This window comes from Cavia porcellus, unplaced genomic scaffold, assembly GCF_034190915.1.
Source record: "Cavia porcellus strain 051 isolate PalLab524CR breed Dunkin Hartley unplaced genomic scaffold, mCavPor4.1 scaffold_2, whole genome shotgun sequence".
NCBI classification, from domain to species: domain Eukaryota; kingdom Metazoa; phylum Chordata; class Mammalia; order Rodentia; family Caviidae; genus Cavia; species Cavia porcellus.
The window spans coordinates 35449442-35470832 of NW_026947485.1; the positions used below are offsets into that span (position 1 = coordinate 35449442).

The window sequence follows — 21391 nt, forward strand, 5'->3', positions numbered from 1 at the left end:
AACAGAAAACTCTACCAACTGTGAGCAAAATAAACCTTTCTTCCCTTTAACTTTTGGGCATCAGCTATGTTGTCTCAGCAACACTGAGAGAAAAGTAACCAAGACAAAATTGACTCCATCAGTAAGCTAGCATATTCGTCTTACTAGCTAAGAAATAAAGTACTATATGTTGCTAGCAGAAAAAATAAAATCACCTTCAGAGTAAACTGCAGTAGACTATCAAAATTAGTTTGTTAGTTGCCTAACAAAGGAGCCCTTCCCTCCACTTATTTACTTGGCCTTAGAACTGATTTTAATCGGACAGCAGGCAGGTATAAACTTTTCGGGAAGTTGGGCAGTTTTTGACATGTCTGAGTAAATCATAGTAACTCCTAGTAATTCCATTCCTCCTGCCAATGCCAATGAGCTCAATGGAACTTCTAGGAATAGTTTTTTACAAAAAGAGTAACAGGTGCCAGGCATGGTGGCACACCTGTAATCTTAGCACTCTGTAGACTAAGGTACGAGGACTGTTGCAAATTCAAGGCCAGCCTGGGCTACAAAGTGAGTTCAAAGCTACCCAGAACTGCATACTGAAACCTGTCTCAAAAAGACAGAAAAAAAAAAAAAGACGAGAAAAGTTCCCCTTCCTCAAGTCTAGAAATTTTTATACAAAGCAGAAACACTCAAATACTTCAGCCATGGAAAACTATGGAGGGGAATGCCCACTTACCAGTTACATCACTGGGCAGCCAGACTTGAAGCTGCCCTACCTCAAGACTTCTTATTAGGGGAGAAAACAAATATTCATTGTTTAAGTCACTTTCAGTTGGTCTTCTTTTATAGGTAGCTGAAAGCGTACTAATGATAATATTACTCAGAAACTGAGGCAAAGAGCTCATTGGAGAGCCCTGAATGTGGTACACAGCCCCTGTTGTCTGCAAATATGGTCATATTAATTATAAAATCTGTTGTAACATCAGTAATCTAACCTATAGCACAAGACAGTCCTACACTTACTATTCTTCAAACAGCACTAACAAGATTGATAGGAATCAACAATAACCACAGCATGAGATAGATACATTTATTAAAAATCATTCAATAACTTAGTTTGATACATGGGCTACAGATCTTTGTTTCCTCTATTATATTTCTTAGATAATTTTTAATTTAGTATTATAATCAGTAACAAAGAAACCTTTTCCTCTTATCTGTTGGCTGTGGTAATTTAGAGTTTCATTAAATTCCCTCAGATTTGTCAGCTTATACATCCAGCCTAGTTTATTTCATTTATCTTTTTTAATTTAGGGTGGGGGTTACTTTAGGCTCTCAATGATGGATGCAATCAATTACAAGTCCATCATTAGAACTGCTTTCAGAGATAGTCTGTCAGCAAATCAATCGCATATCCACTTTTAGATAACTGCAAGCAAAATACTGTATGACAGACTTCTCCAAACTGCCATTCAGACCAAAGAATCTTAATCCATGAGCCAACACATAACACATCTTTTCCGATTTAGAGGACAATTCAGGAGGTCAGTCTTTGACGTCAGTCTAACCTCCAAAATGAATTTTGTAAATGTGTTACAGATGCCAAGAGACCCAGTATCATATGAAATGGAAGGTAAAAAAAACGTGATGGAAAAAAAAAAAAAGCAAACTCTGCAAAGCTAGTGTGGGATACTCAACAAAGCAACATTACTGGGAACTAACTAAGCTGAGGGCTTTTAATATACCAGAACTTATAAACTGGTGATCCTAAATCAGATGCCTGCCTAGGTTATCTTCAGGTAGAAAATATCACACAAGTATTTGACTACTAAAGTAAAACAAAATGGAAAATTCAGCAGAAACTTGGTTTCATAGATAAAGCTACAAAGATTACTTGCAATATTTAGGTACCAACTAGCTTAGCAGGTCTTCCCGATGTCTGCATGATACATAACTTTGCTCTTTAAATGTGAAAGCATCCAGGCTATGAATCTAAAGTAAAGCACAATCAGAAAATGCCTTCAGTTTATCAACCATCCCAAAGGAAAAGGACCTTAGATTTTTAACTCTATCATTTCCCTTTGTAACAGCAAATACTGTAGTCACAAATTTTCAAAGCTACCCTATATCAGTCTTTATAATGGTTTTCCTAATTTCCTCTCTCTACTATCATTTGTGGAAGGAAACATGCCAAACATTTCACATTGTTTACCTTAACTAGCTAGAATTACCATTAAGGAAAATGTCAGGCCCAGAGAGGACACCTTCTCTGGCATCAGCTGTCACTGCAACACATTACTAGATCATTAGGAGTTACTTAGGAAAGAGAAAGGGTTACTAAAATAAAGATTAGAAAGTAAATTAGAGTCTACAGGGGATTTCTGCTCCTATTCTCATTCTTAAAGAAAATATTTGTATAAGAAATATCCCGTGCCAGGTATGCCCCACATATGAAATTCATCCTCTTGATATAAACTAGAATAAATGACATTTTATCTCCAGTCAAAAATACATTATTGAACATGGAAAGTATAAGACCATTAAAGGTTTTCTTTTTAATTAGAGAAAAGGAAGGCAGAAAAGATAATAAAAATAATAGTAGCCCCTAATATTTAGAGAGGCTTACCAGCTGCCAGGAAGCAGCTGTGTTGCACATTTTGTAGAATGTGTGTATAATCCCTTTGGTGTGGGTTCTGTTGTCTCCCCTCCCCCTTTTACAAATGGAAGCAGCTGAGATCTGAAGAGGTTAAATTAATTTGCCCTACCTCACACAATGAGGATAAGGGACAGCATTAGGATTTAAAGCCCACGTTGGTCTGTCTGCAGACCTAAATAAGAATCCTAGCTCCACCATATTTACTATCTTAGTAACAGCATCTCATTTTGTTCATCTAAAAAAATGGAGATAATACAATATTCCCTTATAAGATTACTGGTAAGTGTTAAATGAGATCAACAAGGATTGATCAAATGTGGGCTGTATTTGTTAGCTATTATTGTTATAGTAACAGAGTAGTGCAGATGGAGTCCCCATTATTCAAAATGCTTGCAACTACAAGTGTTTCCGATTTCAGAGTTTTTCAGATTTTGGAATATCAGCATAAGAATGAGATATGTTGCATATGGGACTCAAGTCTAAACATGAATGTTACGCATATACTTTATGTTTCATGTACCTTTATACACATATCCTGACGTTAATTTTATTCAATAATTTTAGCAATTGTGTGCATAAATAAAGCTTCAAACTATGGAATTTTCCATTGTGATGTGACGGCAACACTCAAAAAGTTTTGGAATTTGGAACATTTCAAATTTCCAATTTTCAGGTTAGGGACGCTTAACCTGTAGCAAAAACAGCAGTGGCAATAGTATTTTTTTTTTATTTTATTTTATTTAAGAGGAAAAAGAGAAAGACACAAAACAAAACAAAGCGGTGTAAGGGTACACATAATACAGAACTACAAAAAAAAAAAAAACGTAACAGTAAGAAATCACCTGTTAATAGATTACATATTATCATCTTGGAAATAGTTGCTCAAATCACAGTATCAAAGAATACAAAGTGGACATTCACAGCAAACAGCTGTGTTCAATGATCCAAAAACATTAATATAGTCAGCTATTTAACACCCCTAAACACACTTGCTGTTATATCCATTAGAGCTCTTTTTTTTTCCCCCTCTCTTTTTTACAACAAAATTTACACATTTTGGATTTTATTACTCCTTAGTTCTTATTACTTTTTGGGGGGGGAGAGAATAAAGTCAAATATGGCAAAACAAAGCTGTCAGTGAAAACCAAGGATAGACATAGCACATGATGTAGAACAGAGTACAAGGTTATCAACAATGGTTATCAACGTTGTCTCTTGTTTCCTTAAAAAGAATTGTCTATCTCATTAGATATTATAAAGTTGAACAAAACAGTAGAGAACAAGACCAATAAAACTTAGGCATTGTAAACATTACAGGACTTCCAGAAGGGACAATAGTCAAACCAGAATGGGCATCTTAGTGAATCTTATTGCCTTCAAAGCAGTTGCCTATACCCTCAAACTTGATACTATCATACAGAATAGAACAGAGTCTAATCAGTCAAAACAAGATCGTGGGAGTATTACAGGACTTCAAAACAAGTTAATAGGAAATCAAAAAGAGTTACTATTATATATCCTAATTTTTTTAAATTTTTCCCCTTAATTAAAACAAACATAAGAAATAACTAAATAATTTTTTTAAAGAATAAGGGAGAGATTGAGTTAAAACAGTATTTTTTTTTCAATAATAATATGTAATCTTCTAGAAACAATTTTTTTTTTTTTTTTTTTTGGTCTTTTTGAGATAAGGTCTCACTCTGCAGTTCAGGCTGGCTTTTAGCTCACTTTGTAGCCCAGAATGGTCTCGAATTCACCATGATTCTCCTGCCTCCGCCTGCCTAGTGCTGGAATCACAGGCATGACCCACCATCCCCAGCTGTAGGCACAGATTTTTAAATCTCACCATTCCCAAATTCTAGATAACAGAGCCCTGGGCAGGAGATTTAATGTCTCTGGTTTCCAGTTTACTCTTCCATAATATCAAGAGTTGTGGAGAGTCTGAGTGTTTACTATTTATGCAATCTAATATTAGCCTGCCATCATTACATGAGTGCTGAAAGAAAAAACAAAAATCCTGGGTCATAGATTAAGAACTTTATTACAGCACAGCAAGCAGCATGAGTATCAATGTATTTGTATCAATTCCCCTTCCCCCAGAGTCTGTGCAGGTTAGATGGGCCCAAATGGATACATACCCCATCTTAATTAGCTACGAGACACGCTGAACAACCAAATACCCCTTAATGTATAAGGACAGATTCCTATTTTCCAAGGTTCTTTGCTAAGCAAACAACCTTGATAACATAGTTTAAAATGAAAGGTACTCAAGAGTTTTTGCTCACAAGATCTTCAGAAACACATCAGACCCAAGAAAAGTGTCTCCCAACAACACAGCAACCTAAATCATTGCATTCCTTTATGAACTGGATGACAGCATAATGTCAAGCCATAGTGGAAAGTAAAGATTCACTTTCAAGCTGTTTTCTTTTCTGAAAAACGAATCCAGAAATATAATACCTCAGACAATAAATATCTGCAAAAAGAATGATGATAAACCATTAATACATGAAAGAGCAAGCAATTCTACAGATGGTTTAGGGGATACTGCAAATTGCAGTGTGAGATTATCTTACTTTAAGACTGTCACTTGACCTGAACTGAAGCAGTCCAGAAAGAATGCTTTTCATTTAACTCACCCTACCTGAGCCAAGTCAGGAACTTCTCTCTTCAGCCAGCTAAGCCTCAGTAAGATGCAAAGCTCACTAGCTCACAAAGCAATTCACGGCAATTCTGAACAGTTCTACTTGTTATAAAACCTTTCATTAAAATAAAGCCATTCCTTTTATAATTTCTACCCACTGATTCTCATTCTTTTTCAGTAATATAAAATTTAAGTCTACTACATCTTCTGTAATATGTAGCCCTTAAAGTGATAGGAGAATCTAAATAAAGAGCTTTCTTTCTCAAGTTAAACACTTCCAATTTCTTCAACTGTTTCTTCAACATTGTGGCTTCCAAGCAGCCTACCATACTGGTTGGTCTCCTCTGAAGTTCCCTCTAAAAAAGACTAACACATAAAACTTAACTGTGGACCAGGTATTAAACTAATGATTTTGTTGTTTGTTTTGCTATGTTTTTGTTTTTTAGTGATACTGGGGGACGAATCCAGCACCTTCACTCTAAGCCACACTCCCAGCCCTTGAGACAGGGTCTTGCTAAATTGCTAAATTGCCCAGGCTGTACTCAAAGTTGCAATCCTCCTGCCTCAGCCAACCAAAGTATTAGGATTATAGGCATGCACCTCAGCTTAATCTAAGTGTTTTAAACATAATAATTCATTTACCCTGACAACAACCCTATGAAGTGGACATCACTATCTTATTTCTAAAGAAAACACTGAGATGTTTGTTCAAGGCACAAAGCTTTTAAGTTGTACAGCCAGACCACAACTTGTGCCATCTGGCTTATTTAGCTTCACTAACCTATCTCTCAAAATGTACTCAGAAATGAATACAACAAACTTCCAAAATAGAAAGAGTTTTATATCTTATAACACAGACAGTATAATTTTAGTAACCTAGCCTAAAATTGCACTGCATTTTTAAAAACATAGACAAAAAATTATCCAAGATCCCTTTGACAGTGAGTGATAACTGACCTGACTTCTCATAGCAACGTGCAATTTTAAATTTTTTTCAGCATTTCTCCAATCCAAGCACTGGCTTCTATATGGGAGCTACTCGTTGCCCTGAGACTCATCATAGCCCTTATTGCAATGCCCCTGTTCAGCGGGAAGCAGCCACATAGGGACACGTCGGACCCTAACAACCAAAAAATGGGAATGATGAGCCCCTACCCATGTAAAATTTGCCAAGCCATCATAGTAATGGTCTGAGACGGCAAAGGGGACACAATGAACAACTCATCTGATTTCCTTCCCCTGGCCCAACAATAAATCTCCTGTCCCCAGTCTTGCGTACACCAAAAGACCCCCCAATCTAACATACACACATCCCCTTCATCCAGCCCCAAACTCCTCCCAGTTGTAATTTAATAAAAAGCCTGTTCATACCTTTGTTCCCTTAGAGGGTGCTTGTATCTCTTGTGCAGCCCTCCCATGGCTGCAATAGAGGCCTCTTTTCTCCTTTCTTGTCCTCTTATCACCTCAAAATCTTATCACTAACAAGCCAATTTTCATTTATCTTCTATTTGTAAAAGTTTAAAGATAAATGCTGAAATTAGTATACATTTCTGTGCCCTGCATGTTGGGAAGAGAGGTGACAGTGAGGCACAGAGTACAAATTATTGAGTCTTTATTGTACAACAGATAATACAGTTGCTATTTTCTGTCCTCAACACAATCCTCAAAATAGTCTAGTGAGCTGGATAGGATCATCATACTTTTTACAGGTTAAGAAATCACAGGCTCAGAGAGTTAATTTGCACACATGTACACAATAATATCAAAGCTAAGATTACAGTTATGTATACTGAACTCCAAAGCACACACTCATTCCACTATGCATGTCACAAGTGCCTATCTTTTCTGCCTTCAACTCCAGGCCTGCTATACACTAACCATTCTCCAGCTGAGAGGCAGAAATCACAGTGGACAGCTGGAAATGGACACAGAGCTTTTTCAGTAATAAATCTTGGATCTGAACAAGACAGTTTAAAGGTATGAGTTAAAAGACATAGCTCAGTGGTATACCACTTGCCTAGTATGTTTAAGATCCAAGTTTTAACCCTCAGAGCCATAAATAAATAAATAAATGACATGCACAAAGGACAAATGGTTTAAAATTGCCACTCCCAGATGCATTCAGATTACTGGATCACTTGTTAGGTTTTTCTCCATTCCTGTCTCAAAGTAATCATAATTTACAAACTATTACAAGTTAATAGAGGAACATAGAAGAGTAAGTATTTAAGCTGGACACGGAGACATTTCTGAATCACTAGGAATTTTTCATTACGACAGCTCTGGTATTTTACATGATGAATTACATCTCTAACCATGATTAATTAATCCCTACCAAAGAATTTATTTGCCTAATGGGCTAAAAGAGCCACAGTACTGTGAAGTTTCTATTAACTGCAGCTAGTAGGAACAGGTATGCTACACAGATCCACAAACTATCATCTCCAAGCTAGTCCTATAAACAAGTATTAAAACTAGGGCAAATAATTCCTGAAAATTGAATTTGTCTATTTCCTTTTTCATACCAGCTGTTTTATTTCTGTTGATTGGTCAAATGTTTTGAAAGGAAAATAACTAGTCAACATCACTGGTTTCTGCTAGGGAGCAATTTTGCTTTCTCTTTTGACTTGAAGAGAGTAATAAAGTCTGGACAGGAAAAAACATATAAAAATCAATATTTTTTCTTTAAAAAGACCAAAGAAGGCTTAAAAAAAAAAAAAAAACTATGAACATAAGGTGGTCCACCACTCAAAGGGGGAAAAATTTAATGAAATAATATACAAAAAGAAAAAGAATCCACAATCTAGTATACAGCCTTAAAGAATACACCAGAAAACCATTTTACCACCCTCATCAGACCTAGTGAACAAGAGGCACTAACGTAAACCTCAAAGTATTAAAATATCTGGAATGCAAAAGCCCAGAATCAAATAGGACTCTGTCAATTTAAGCTACTTGAGCTTGAGCAATTTACTTCACTCACTTTTGTGAGTCTGATATTTCCTTATATAACAAGCAAGATAATAAGAATTTTTGTCTTACCACAACATTGTAGACTGGAGAACTGTGTAAATGTCCTTTGTAAAATATAAGATAGAAATATTGGCTGATATTAAACTAGAAACAAATAATCTATGAATCACAACATTGTTAGTCTATTTTCCTAAAGCTTTCTCCTTCTACAATTACTGAAGACAGCCATTTACAAAGCAAAATCAGACCTTTTCTCTATATTTTTACAGTGCCTGGAAAAGTAAGTATTTAGTAAAAGCTACACAATAAGCAGAAGCAAGAGGTGAGATCTGGAGAAGTCATGAAGAACAGCTTAAGATCATATAAATAAATGCCTGTTCAAAAATTTCTGGGAAAGGACAAGCAATGGCTATGGTCACCTTGTTAATTCACTGATTGATTCAACAAATATTTACTAAACACCTATTATCTACCAGGCACAGTTCTAAGCAGCTAGAGATACAACAATAAATAAACCCACTGGTTCCTCATGAATCTTACACTAATGAAGAGAGGCAGGCAATCTAAAAGCAGAAGGTAGCAACTACAGAAAAACAAAAGCTGAGCAGAAAGAGCGGCTATTTTAGCTACAGAGGCCAACGGCGGTGGCTCCAATAAAGATGACATTTGAAGGGAATCTTCTAAGGAAATGAGGAAGACAGATCATGTTACCTGGAAACTGACTGCAGAAAAAACAGCAGAGGCCCAGGCCCTGGAGCAAGATATACAGGACACAGGACACAACACAGAGAACAGGGCATAGTCTCAAAACCAGACAGAAGATAAGGTCCGGGAGGAAAATGAGAGCCAGACCAGGCACAGCTTTATATAAGTTTTGACTCCAGGTGTTCTTTGAAGCCACATAAACATTAGCACGCAGCCAAAAAATAGTAACTTTTTAACCAGTATTTAATGATGAAGCTGAAAAACAGTACCTACATTCAAGTTTCAGTTTAATTATATCCCTCCTCATTTTTAAAAAAGGGAGAGAGAGTGATCTGAACACGTTTGTACAAGGATGTAAATAATAACAAGTAAAATACACACGAAAAAGTTGGATTAAAAAGATATAGGCTGGGGATTTAGCTCAGCGACATAAGCGCCTGCCTTGCAAACAGGCAGTCGTGAGTTCAATCCCCGGTACCAATAAAAAGGAAAAAGACCAAAAAAAAAAAGATATAGGACAAAACAATACTATATGAACTTAAAAAAAAAAAATAGTTTAAATGAATTGATCTCCTAATCTAAATCTGAGTTTCCAGATAGCAAAGATAAAAAGCCACATACACTGTATTATAAGTCTCACTTTTAAGAAGATTCTTGTTCTAATAAGGGAGAAAAAAACCTTACACTCAGCCTAAATTTAAAAAAAAAACCTTATACTTAACACAGGAGACTAAAAAAAAGGCAAATGCAGTCACCTCTGCTTGTAATCCCAGCAATTCTACACTTGAAAAGCCAAGGCAGGAGAATAGCTGTGAATTCCAGACCAGCCTTAGCTACACAGTGAGTTCAAGGCCAGCCTGAACTATAATTACATAGCAAGACCCTGCCTCAAACAAACAAAATAAATACAACCACACATACTCATAAGGAAGACATCATACAATATAGTGAATGATTCCCACAAGAACCTTAAAACAAAGCAATACATTTTATATTACCATTTCTTATAGACTCCTTCAGGAACATAACATGAAAACCAAATTCAGACCTAAAGATTTTGAAACACTCCAAATACAGTGTAAGCAGGAAATTTCCCAATGATTCCTTTCAAACTAAGGACAGAATGTGGGGAACTTACAGGACTAAATGGATCAAATTATGTTTTATTAATTTCCTCCCCTCAGTGCAACTTCTATTATTTCAAGTCAAACAGTTTCTTTAAAGAGAATTGTTATGGTTTGAGTCTGGATGTGCTTGCCAAAGCCTCATGCAGACAGGGAGGCAGACTTCTAGAGTTTGTAATGACTCATGGTCAAATGCTAGGATTATGGGTGAGTACCACATCCAAGTGGGTGAAGTCTACATACCATAAAAAGGACAGTCTTCTCTCTGTGCTGCTCCCCTTTTGCTCTTGTTGCTTAGGCTGTTTTCCACCACCATGAATTGTTACCCTCTACCATGTGACACTTTGCCTTGGCACCAGCTGATTATGGGCTGAAACCTCCACAAATTGTGAGCTAAATAAACCTTTCCTTCTTTCATTTTGGGCATCAGGTATTTTGTCTCAGCAACCAGAGAAAAGTAACAATGAGAGAACTTGGAACCAGGAGTGAGGTCATTGCTGTAACTATACCTGACCGTGTGGTTCATAAGCCTTTGGGAATAGCTTGTGGGAAGAGTATGGAAAGGTTCAGAAATGTCACCTGAAAAAGTAGAGCTGGACCATCTTAGGCTATTCTAAATGGGAGATTCTGGTCAGAGACCAGAAGACCAGAAGGCTGATGGAAATCCTTCCAGTAAAGAACAGGCTCAGGAGATTTCTGCTGGGAAGGACTATGTTGGTTATTAGATTCCAGATGATGTGTACTATGGCTTAGCAGAAAGTTTGTCTGCATTTTGCCTGTGTCCAGAGACTTTGCCTGAGATTAAGATTAACGGCAGCAAACAAACTGTTCTGGCAGAAGAAATTTCAAGGCTGTCAAATGTTGAGCCTGTGGCATGTCTATTGTTGTAGGCTTTTAGCCACATTTATGTTGTGAATCAAGAGCAAAGAGTCCAGCAGGGTGATTTAAAACATTGTAGTTTGGCCACAAGGGAAGCAGTAAAGTTGTGGACTACAAAGATAGAGCTGAAACAATTACTGAGAAGGAACAGGAGAATATAAAAGATAGCCGGTGAGCATCACAAGCAGCAGCAGGTCTTCACACTTTGCAACCTCAAAACTGCAAAAATGAAAGACTTTGCTCTGAGAAGAAAGCCACAGAACACCATGATCCAGAATGGCAGCAGCCACACTATGCTCCACATTGGTGGCAAAGACCACAACAAGGTTCCAGAATGGTGGCAGCATACCGAATCTGTTCCTCATAATCAAGTTCACAGTGCTCAGTAATCCAGGCACTTGACCCCTACAAGCAAGAGAGAGGGAAGCTTGGCTACTATTCCAACTGGCAGTAGATCTCACCAGCATCCTCATGGCACTAGATTTAGGTGCATAAAGAATGCAAGAGTTCTAAGGTTAAAAGGGCTTCCATCCTGATTTCAGAAGGCCTGAGAGGCCACATAGTGGGCCACTGCCAGGCCAGTGTGTGAAGTTGCCCTGGTGTGAAAGGCAAAGGTGCAATGGAAAACCCAAACATATGGAAAAGCCAAAAGTGTGGATCACCTAAGGAAAATGGTATGGGGAGCAAAGATAGACCAACAGAGAAGCTGTGGGAGCTATAATCACCAAAAATGCCATGGGGTGGAATCACTCAAGCCCTTCAGAGCTCATAACCAGGTTGCTTCAGATGCTGAACATGGAACCCCAAGACTTAATGTTTGTCTGCTGGATTCTGGGCTTACTTTGATTCCATTCCTTTGTATCCCCATTTGAACCCTTTGGAAATTCATATCTTGCAACATTAAATGTTGAAAGTGTTTAACTATCTTGTGATTTGTACAGGGGCTCACAGCTAAGATTTTGCCTTAAATCTCAGAGAAGACTTTGGACCTGGGCCTTTCAGCAATGCTGAAACTGTTAGGACTTTGACAACTCATAGAGATAGACTAAACATCTTTTGCATAAAGATGTATATGAATCTTTGTAGGGCCAGGGGCAGAAAAGTAACCAAGACAAAAATGTAGAGTGCAACTGTATAATTGTTGATAGAAGATAATAAATATTGTAAGCTGGAAAAGCATGTAGTAAGGCTAAAAGACAATTATGAGACATTAAGAGGCTGCCCAGGGATAGTGCTTGAGCTCAAGATTATCAGGAGGTGATGACAGACTATCATTCTGGGTGAAGTTTAAAGTATTTAAACAAGTAATAAAGAATACTCGTGGTACCATTTATTGTGAACTAATCTGTACTCTGTACCCCTACCCCATGTTTGCAAGTTAAAACCTCAACCCTCAATGTGACTATACTGTAATTGAAGATGGCCATTTATAAGCCAGAGGGTCTTCACCAGAAACCCACCCTGTGGATTCTTTGATTTTGGACTTGTAGACTCCACAATTTGAGAAAATGTATTTTCTTATAGTCACCCACACAGAATATTATGCAGTATCACCTTTCAAAACATAAGCAATGTTATTTTGGTTAGGTAAATTCTCAAGGAAAATTTTACTAGTCTCTTAGGGTCTCCTTAGTCATAAACACCACACACAGATTGATATATCAACAAAAAAAAAAAAAAAAAAAACTAGCTGCTGATTACAGCCACAGATAACTAATTAGCCTTATATAAGAAATGTTTACCAAAATACATCTGCATTTTGGTGACATCTGTAAAATGCTTAGCATAAAGTCATTCTTTCTGAAAACGGTTAATACTCTTAATTGTCTACTAAGGGCATTCTTTAATGGTGTCTAGTGACTACTCTTTCAGAAATAATAAAGATTTACAAAACAACTAATTGAAATCCCTCCAACTAAGAAAAACTAATGACAAATAAGGCTTCATAAGTCCAAAAATCACTTATCAGGAAATGAAAACTCTTTATCATACAACCTACAGTAAGACTCAAATCTCCTTAATGATCCCCATTCAGAAAAGTACTCAAAATGGACCTCTTAATAAACAGACTGGAAGTCACAAAGTGTCATCAAGAATCTAAGCCCTCACCAGCACAGCTTTCTCACTTTTTAGAACAATTCTGGTTAATTTTTTAACTGCAAAATAAAAACAGCATCAAACAGGGAACCACCTTTATGTATTTACAAAATACTGTAAAACTGTCAGAAGGCAAGAACCAAGTGTGATCAAACTCTCAAAAAATACTGAAGGATTAACTAGTTTTAAAACTTCACTCCAAAGAGGAAAAAAATTATATACTGCCTTACTGATCTTTCTGAAACACAATATTCCTTTTTGTTACTGATCACAACACAAGAAAAAAGTCAACAGTTGGTATGACTCTTCAAAATGTGAATCCTGTTATCTTTCCCAAACCACTTCTAACCAGGAAGCATTTGGTTACATTGTTAAATCTAGCTAACCCTTACTGCAAACTGTGAATCAGATTTTCTTTTCTTTTAAAATATAAAATAGCCAATCTAAGAAATGCTCAACTGAAACATGTATCTATTATGTCACCAGGGAAACTAAAGGCAATTCTACATAGCAGAAAGAAAGTACAAACTACAGAGGAGAAAGACTGCAAAGAATTGATATAAACACTAGGATGAGAAGCATTCCAAGCTTATTATACTGTACAGTAGCATACTTTATATATAATAAATGTCTATAAATGCTTCCACCAAATTGTAAGATTCTCATCATAATTCACTTTGCATAAAAAAGCCACATAGTAAAGAAATGTTTCAGATGTGTAACATTATATAATAACATAAGGCTTCTCTCAAAGAATAAGCAAATCTTCATCACCCTTTTAAAGTAGATTTTATCATATTCAATTATATATTATGACTGCTTGTTTCTTAATTATATCTTCTTAAAGCCTAGAAAATTCAAGATAATCCTATCCCAATTTATAGCAATTCACAGTGACAAGTCCCTCTGAAAAACCTTTTGATGTGTAAGAACATGCCTAAATAGTACAAAGGGACTCATTTAATATCAAGACAATGAACAATTTCTATTTTAAAGTCGGTTGAAAATTCCCTAGTGTCTTGCCTCAGACAGAAGTTAGGGCCAATTATTATACCCACCACACATATTTTTTAATATTTCAATTAACTCAGTTATATAGAACACTTCCAGGGACAGATATGTACAAATCTGTTTGCCAAATAAAGATTATAATCTAAAATTAAGTAAAACCAGCCCACTCAGCATAATAACTGACTTTAATGCTGACAAAGTCAATTTAAAATCTCCTCCTTACCTACCCTTCTTTAAACAAGCTCAACCTCTTCTCCCACATCCATCTTAAGCTACACATCCTCCTTTAAAGCAATGTCCATAGTAACCTTATATTCTGCTGAGTTCCTTGCATACTATGTTTTGTAAGATATTGATTAGTGATATGTGGTCAAATGCATACTGGAAATCCTGGGCTACACAAACTGAAGTTACATAGAGACTACCAGAGAGATAAAGGAAGAATTCCTGAGCCTTAACCAATTCCTCAAGAAAACCATGATTTGTATTTTCTTCTGAGACAGGAATCTAGAGGCTAGACTTAAGAGATACCCAAAGATTAACTAATACAGCTTGGCATCTATGCCTTCATTTCATGTTTCCTTCACAACCTTAAAGCTTTGAGTCAAATTCCTGCTCCACTCTGCATGGAGGCAGGTCAGTCAGTTGAGGAGTATCTGTTAAATGTATAACCCTAAATTTACCTAATGTGTCTCATCGCCCTCTGAGTCTGAGGACACCAAGATAAGAGTAACTAAAGCAATTTTGGGGCTTCCAGGAACACCCAGTTGTCAACTCAACTGCCCAGTTGTCCAGTTCCAGACCCTCCAGAGCAGTACCCAAAAGTCTCCACCAATATTAAAGCATGCAAGCACCTAGACTTCTAGGAAAAGCGGAGTTTCACAGACCACTCCATGGTGGAATCGCCTCCCTCAAACATGAGCCATTACTTTATAATAGGAACACAGGCAGCTCCCTTCCACAAGCAAAAAGCAATCATCTCTTGGGAACCAAACTATAACTCAGATCATAAAGGTTTCTCTCGAGGTACAAAACCAAAATTGAGATAATGATCAACTTGATCCTCACCCACCTCATCTAATTTATGAAAGCTACCCTCGTTCTCTGGTAAGCAGGCCAGTCTGAACCTCTTCATAAGACTGTGGCCCCTCTAGTTGATCAAACTCTGGCCCTCTCCTATTCTCTCTTACCTTCTAACTCAGTCTAAAACATTTCCTTATGCCTCACATTGATAGGTCCTTAAATTCTTTTCTCCCCAGAACAGGTTAGAGTCACTGTCTCCTCTTTAGAGAACCTCCTTGGACCACATGCAGTGACAGAAATAAGTTTCTTAGTAAGACATCCATGAGACATTTCCATTAATGTACATGTTCGGAATGAAGGGATGACACAATATAAAAAATATATTAAGCAGCACTTGTGTAATTTAGCATTTCTACTGAACCTTGTTTCTCCCACCCCTTCCACTTCAACATATATTTTCTATATCTTGTTTAAGTTTTGCAGTGCTGGCTTTTGAATCTAAGCCTCCCAGCAAGCTGGGCAAATGCTCCCTGACTCAGTTATGCTATTAGCCTCAGCCCTGACACATACATTTTTACAGAAAATTTCAACATTACAAAAATTGATACATGGGCTGGGGATTTAGCTCAGCGGTGTACGAGCACGAGGTCATGGGTTTGATCCCTGGTACAAAAAAAAAATTGAAACACTTGTCCAAAAGTTCAGCTTCAACAACTAGCTACACATTCCAACTTTGCTTCATCATACATCCCTACTGTCTCTAACTGTTCTCTTCAATTTTCAATTACTTATAGCAAATCACATATCAGGTTTATTGTTATCTATTTTAGCACATATCTTTAGAATAGCACTTTTTAAGCAAAACAAAAATAGCTAACAGGAGCCAGGAAGACAAATCTTTCTCAAATAGGAAGAATATCAAGAGATGGAGGAGGCAGGGAGGGAAAGAAAACAGGTGAAAAAGGAATTCCAATGTGTTATGTGCATGCACCAACTCCACAAAAAGAATGTAAACATTATATACTGCAAACATGTGCTAATACAAATTTTTTTAAATGTAAATTTTTAAATAGCCCTATTGTCATTATCTCATCTAAAAAAAAAAAAACTTTTAACAGTTCCAACTGGTTTCTTTTACCTTACCTTTTAAAAATAATTATGTTCTAAAAATTATGTTTAAACTGTACCATATTTCCAACTCACCAGAGACACATTGAAATGCAGATTTAGCTCAGGAGCATCAAGTGGTACCTGAGATGGTGCACTCCTGGCAAAATCTCAGGTTAGACTTTAAGTATAAAAGTAAAATCACTAACATTCAGCACAGTGAAAGGCAGCAAATTTTAAATGGAAACTTCCCTTTTGAATTCTACTTTATTTTTGGCAAGAGCTTTTAAAATAATTTAAAACAATAAATAAAAGAATCTCATAAGAATCTCAGAATACTTCATTTTCGCAACAACAGTATCAAATATAACACAGAATTTTCCTTTATTCATTGTTAAACTGTGAGTTCTCATGTTTTTTCAAGGCAAATCAATGACTAGGTACAATTCTAGGGATCATAACTCATTTCATAGCTTGAAAACAGTTAATAAAAATATACAAAGTAGCAAAGTATAAGATTAATAGCAAAATTAAAACAAAAAGACTGAAGAATACCCAGCTAAAATATTTGAATACTGTGTTATTTGAAGAAAACTCATTACTAGCCACATTAAACCTCAGGCCAACAATTTACAAAACTACTGCAAATATTACAAAATAAAACAATCATATCATTAAAAATAAACATGCATAATAATTTCAATGCATTTGTATGAATTCTTTCTGATGCAATAATTTCTGGAAAAGCACTAGAGGAAATAAGGCAATTTATTTGTTTAATACTGGGTAAAATAAAAAAAAACTCTCAGTGTTGAATTACCTAGTTTACTTTCATGTCATAAATTTAAATAACACATTTGAGCTTCTCTAATCATATACAATCTAAAATAGTACCAATGAAAAATGATCTTTAATCTTTATACTCGTACTCTTTAAATATCTTTAAGATATTTTTTAAAATGCAACATATTAATTAGCTTCTACTTTGATCCTAGATGGAATAACAAGGACTAACCAAAGAACAAACTTCAAAACACTGGATGTTAAAATCATTAGTTTGCAAGGCCTAGCAGAGAGGAAGGAAAGTGACAGAGAACTCTGAAGATCTGTCCTCAACACAGTAGTGATCAGCACATGTATGGGAGGTAACTACTGGGAGGCCCTAAAAAGAAAAACCAGAAAAGATTAGAAAGAACAACTATGTGAATTCATGAATTCATCCGAATTCAAAGACAGAGCCTATCCCCCAACCACCACCCCAGCCAGAGTGAAAGCCTCATCATTCAGAGTACTGGATAGAGAATTCAAAAAAATGCCAGAACAGAGAGACAAAATTAGTTCTAGACTAAATTTTGTTCTGTGCCTAGTTAGTACAACTTAGAGCAAGACCTAAAAGAACCAAATTACTCAACGACAGTAACTCAACGACATCCCAGAACAAAGCTTAAGAATTTGTATAGAAATACATTCAAAACCAGTACTGGGGGCTGGGGATTTAGCTCAGCGGCATAAGCGCCTGCCTTGCAAGTAGGCAGTCGTGAGTTCGATCCCCGGTACCAATAAAAAACGGAAAAGAAAAAAAAAAAAAATACTGAATAAGGTAAAATCTGTAATGTCTAACATTCAACCAAAAAGTATGAGACACATAAAGGGGAAAAAATTAACAAAAACTAATAAATGAATGACACACATGACAAAACTAGTAAAAGGTCGTGAGTTCAACCCCCAGTACCAAAAAAAAGGGGAGGAGGGGGATTAAGGCATATGTGGGTTAATTCTGTACATTCAACCAGAAGATGAGAATATTCTGCCCTTCACTTTCACCTCGGTTGTCCGAGATCCCAGGACTTCCTGAAAGTTTAAAAAGTATTTAGTTTCCACATTTTATTTTTTCAAACAACTGTCTTACCAATGCCAAGATTCTTCAAGGAAACAAAAAGTACTGAAACCTAAAAACCTTTGTGAAGTGGTCAAAAATGCAGAGAGGAACTGGTGCTGGCAACATTAACACCAGATCAGCTACCAGGACTTCAGATTACAGCGACCCACTCCTCTACTGTCACAAACTCCGTTGTGAACCTCAAAGCTATTTGTTCAAAGCTCTAATCAAAGCTTGGGTCCCTTCATCCAAGTGCGCTTTGAATTAACTAGAGGCTGACCAAAATACTGAGGAGGAAGGAAATTTAACAGGTGTTTACAATAAAGGATTTTCTACGTTTTTGAAATTTCACTTGCTGTGAGGTCATGATGAAAATACAAGCATTCAACACCCTTCAGATCTCTTTGACATCTATCACCAGAGTCTGTCTAGAAAAGATCTGCTCCAAGGTTTAAATAAGGTCTTCTTGAGTCACAACCAAAGTTTGGTTACCCAATTAAACTGCCTATTTCGGGCCAACTTACAATGAAGAGAAAGACAACATTTAATTGGAAAGCAAATCACCTAACAGTAAGTGGTAGTCACATTTCCCAATTAAAAATCTGACAAGTACCACAAAAATAAAATAACATCTCCAAAATGTCACCCTGCTTATTTCCCATATAGAGAGGCTGCTTTCCCCCACTTCACACCAAACAAAAGGTTGGGGAGGGGGATCAACAGAAAAAGAAAGGAAGAGGCTGGGCACGTGTGTGTGTGTGTGTGTGTGTGTGTGTGTGTGTGTGTACATGCATGTGTTTAAAACTGTCCAAATTGTACACCAGCAGGTAATCATGATGGTCCACCCAATTAGTTCTGTTTTAAAGAGCCAATGATAAGATTTAAACCCAAAGCCACAGTTAGTAGCAGCCTCCAACAGACTAAATCCCAAGCACCATCTGTCTCCTCATTAAAGCCCCTGCTCACCGATCTGAGGACCTCCCCTATAAAACTCTGGGACTTTACCCTTTGAAATGTCTGATTGTCCTAAAGTACTTTTACTCAATATTTTTCAAAGGACTGTAGATATTATTGAGTCTCAAAGTACATTAAAAATCCATTTATCGGGGCTGGGGATTTAGCTAAGCGGCATAAGCACCTGCCTTGGAAGCAGGCGGTTGTGAGTTCGATCCCCAGTACCAATAAAAACAACAACAACAACAAAAAATCCATTTATCAAATATGTTTTTATTATAGTTACACCATATGTACTGTATCTTTAAATTATTTTGGCTTCTAAATGCTTTAAAATGACAGACTATCATACTAGCGAAATACAGGCATTATTAAATTATTTAGCACCGTGACAGGAAATACCAATTAATCTTGGTAGTCCTTTGTCTACCCCTAGTTTGTTTTCACACTAAAACTTCTTCTCCTGTAGTTTTTGTTCTTTAATCCAGTATTAAAAGATAGCTATAATAATAAACACTGTTCCAACTAAGAATAGCAATTTTAAAACAATATAAAGCGTCACAACACATAATGCAGTACAGAAATTGCCTTTCTATATATCTGATCAAAAACTGAAGAATTTTTAACATTCAAAAAAGAAAACTGTTTGGTAATATAAAAAGATAAAGCTAACCCCATCAAATGTTTTTACAGGACAGTGGACTCTATCACTAACAATTTATTTTGTGAAAAATGATAGGAAAACATGAAAGAACTGCCAGGTATCATGGAATATCTTCAGGAAAACTTAGACCTTATAAACATAAGCCTAAAAAGGGTTTTCCTTTTTGAAGCCTGTTGCCAAAGCAACCAGTAAAGCTACAGTCTTTGAAAATTTGAAAAAAGGTAAAGGATAGGAGATAATTAAAGTGTTATATGAGTTAAGAAAAATGAATACAACATTGCAAGGCTAACACAAATGACTGAATAGACACATAAAATAACAACTTCAGAGTAACAATACAATTGCCTAGTAAGAAATATACAATTCTATTGGTCCCTAAAGGATTCTCTCCTAACCTCAAATCTCAAGCACCAAAGAAATACTACCACTCTCTCATTCTCTGCCATTTATGAAATTTAAACCACTGGGTAAATTCAAAAGCATATCAGAAAGAAAACAAAGAAAGCAAGCTAGTAACTTCCTCACTCCAGCCCCCAAATTCTGTGACTCAAAGAAACATACTCATACACCAACACTGCACCACCAACAACATTCAGTCTTGTGGCCATACAGAACTGGAAGCACCACTATGAACTAAATGTGCCCTGAATGCTAGGTCTGGATATCCATCCCCTGTTACCAAGTTTGTAACAAATATGATAAAGTAAAAGTATTAAAATACACTGTGGAGTAAAGAATAAGAAACAAAATGAAAATCAGTAACATACACAAGTCAAATATAAAAATGTCCAAGTTCAAATCATGGTGATAAAGTAGAGGTAATATAGATCAGCAAAAGAGTTGGGTAATCACAAACGCCTACTGCAGACCACCGAGCAGTAAGAGATTCCCCTGGAAAACACAAAAGAATGTTCTACGAAAGATAATATACATCTCTGAATCAGTATCAGTAAAAAAAGCTTCACATTGGAATTCATGCTGCTCTCATATATCAGACATTTAGGATAATTTTAACTGATACAAAAGAAATGTGACAGCCTAGAGAACCAAAAGTACCAAATGAGAATGATGCTTTTGTAAACAGTTGTTTGTCATGCTCACTCCACTTTCATTACAAATAACAAACCCCTTCTCCTGAACTTCCCTTTTTCTCTCTTCTAGTGCTATATCATACTTTGTATGCGTATTTTATACTCCAGGTAGATTATAATCTCAATTATAATATATATGATTTGCTTTTGCAAAACTCAGGACGTCCACTCATTCATTCTACATTTATTTAGTAAGTGTGCAAAGTATCAGGCACCATACTATAAATTAGCACTAAATATTCATTGTTTAAATGAATGTTAGCTATAAGGCAGAAAATCAAGTTCAAGGCAGAATCCAAATAAAATCATCTATTACAACGCCACAGAAGTTAAACTCGAGAAATTACAAATATTCTGAGTGGAGTTCTAGCGTCAGGAGAAACATCTGTACTACCAGTGTACTAGCAAAGAATGTGCTCCTGTAGACTCACAACAGAATTTCTTTAGTACGGTCTACCAAGTGTATTATTTCCATAGAAAAGAATTATTCTCTTAATTGTAAAAGAAAATTCAATTATTTAACCATCCATAAACTTACAGTCCTCTAAGACCAATAAGACGAATATCAGACCACAAGGGGCAAGTTGTTGAAAGTTTGATATATTCAT

General features: G+C 36.3%; 1 protein-coding gene across 2 annotated transcripts in view; it reads right to left on the bottom strand.

Moving 5' to 3' along the window:
• Nucleotides 1–21391, bottom strand: part of Exoc4 (exocyst complex component 4) — a 722212-nt gene that overhangs the window by 699542 nt on the left and 1279 nt on the right. The gene's annotated exons all lie outside the window — the stretch shown is intronic.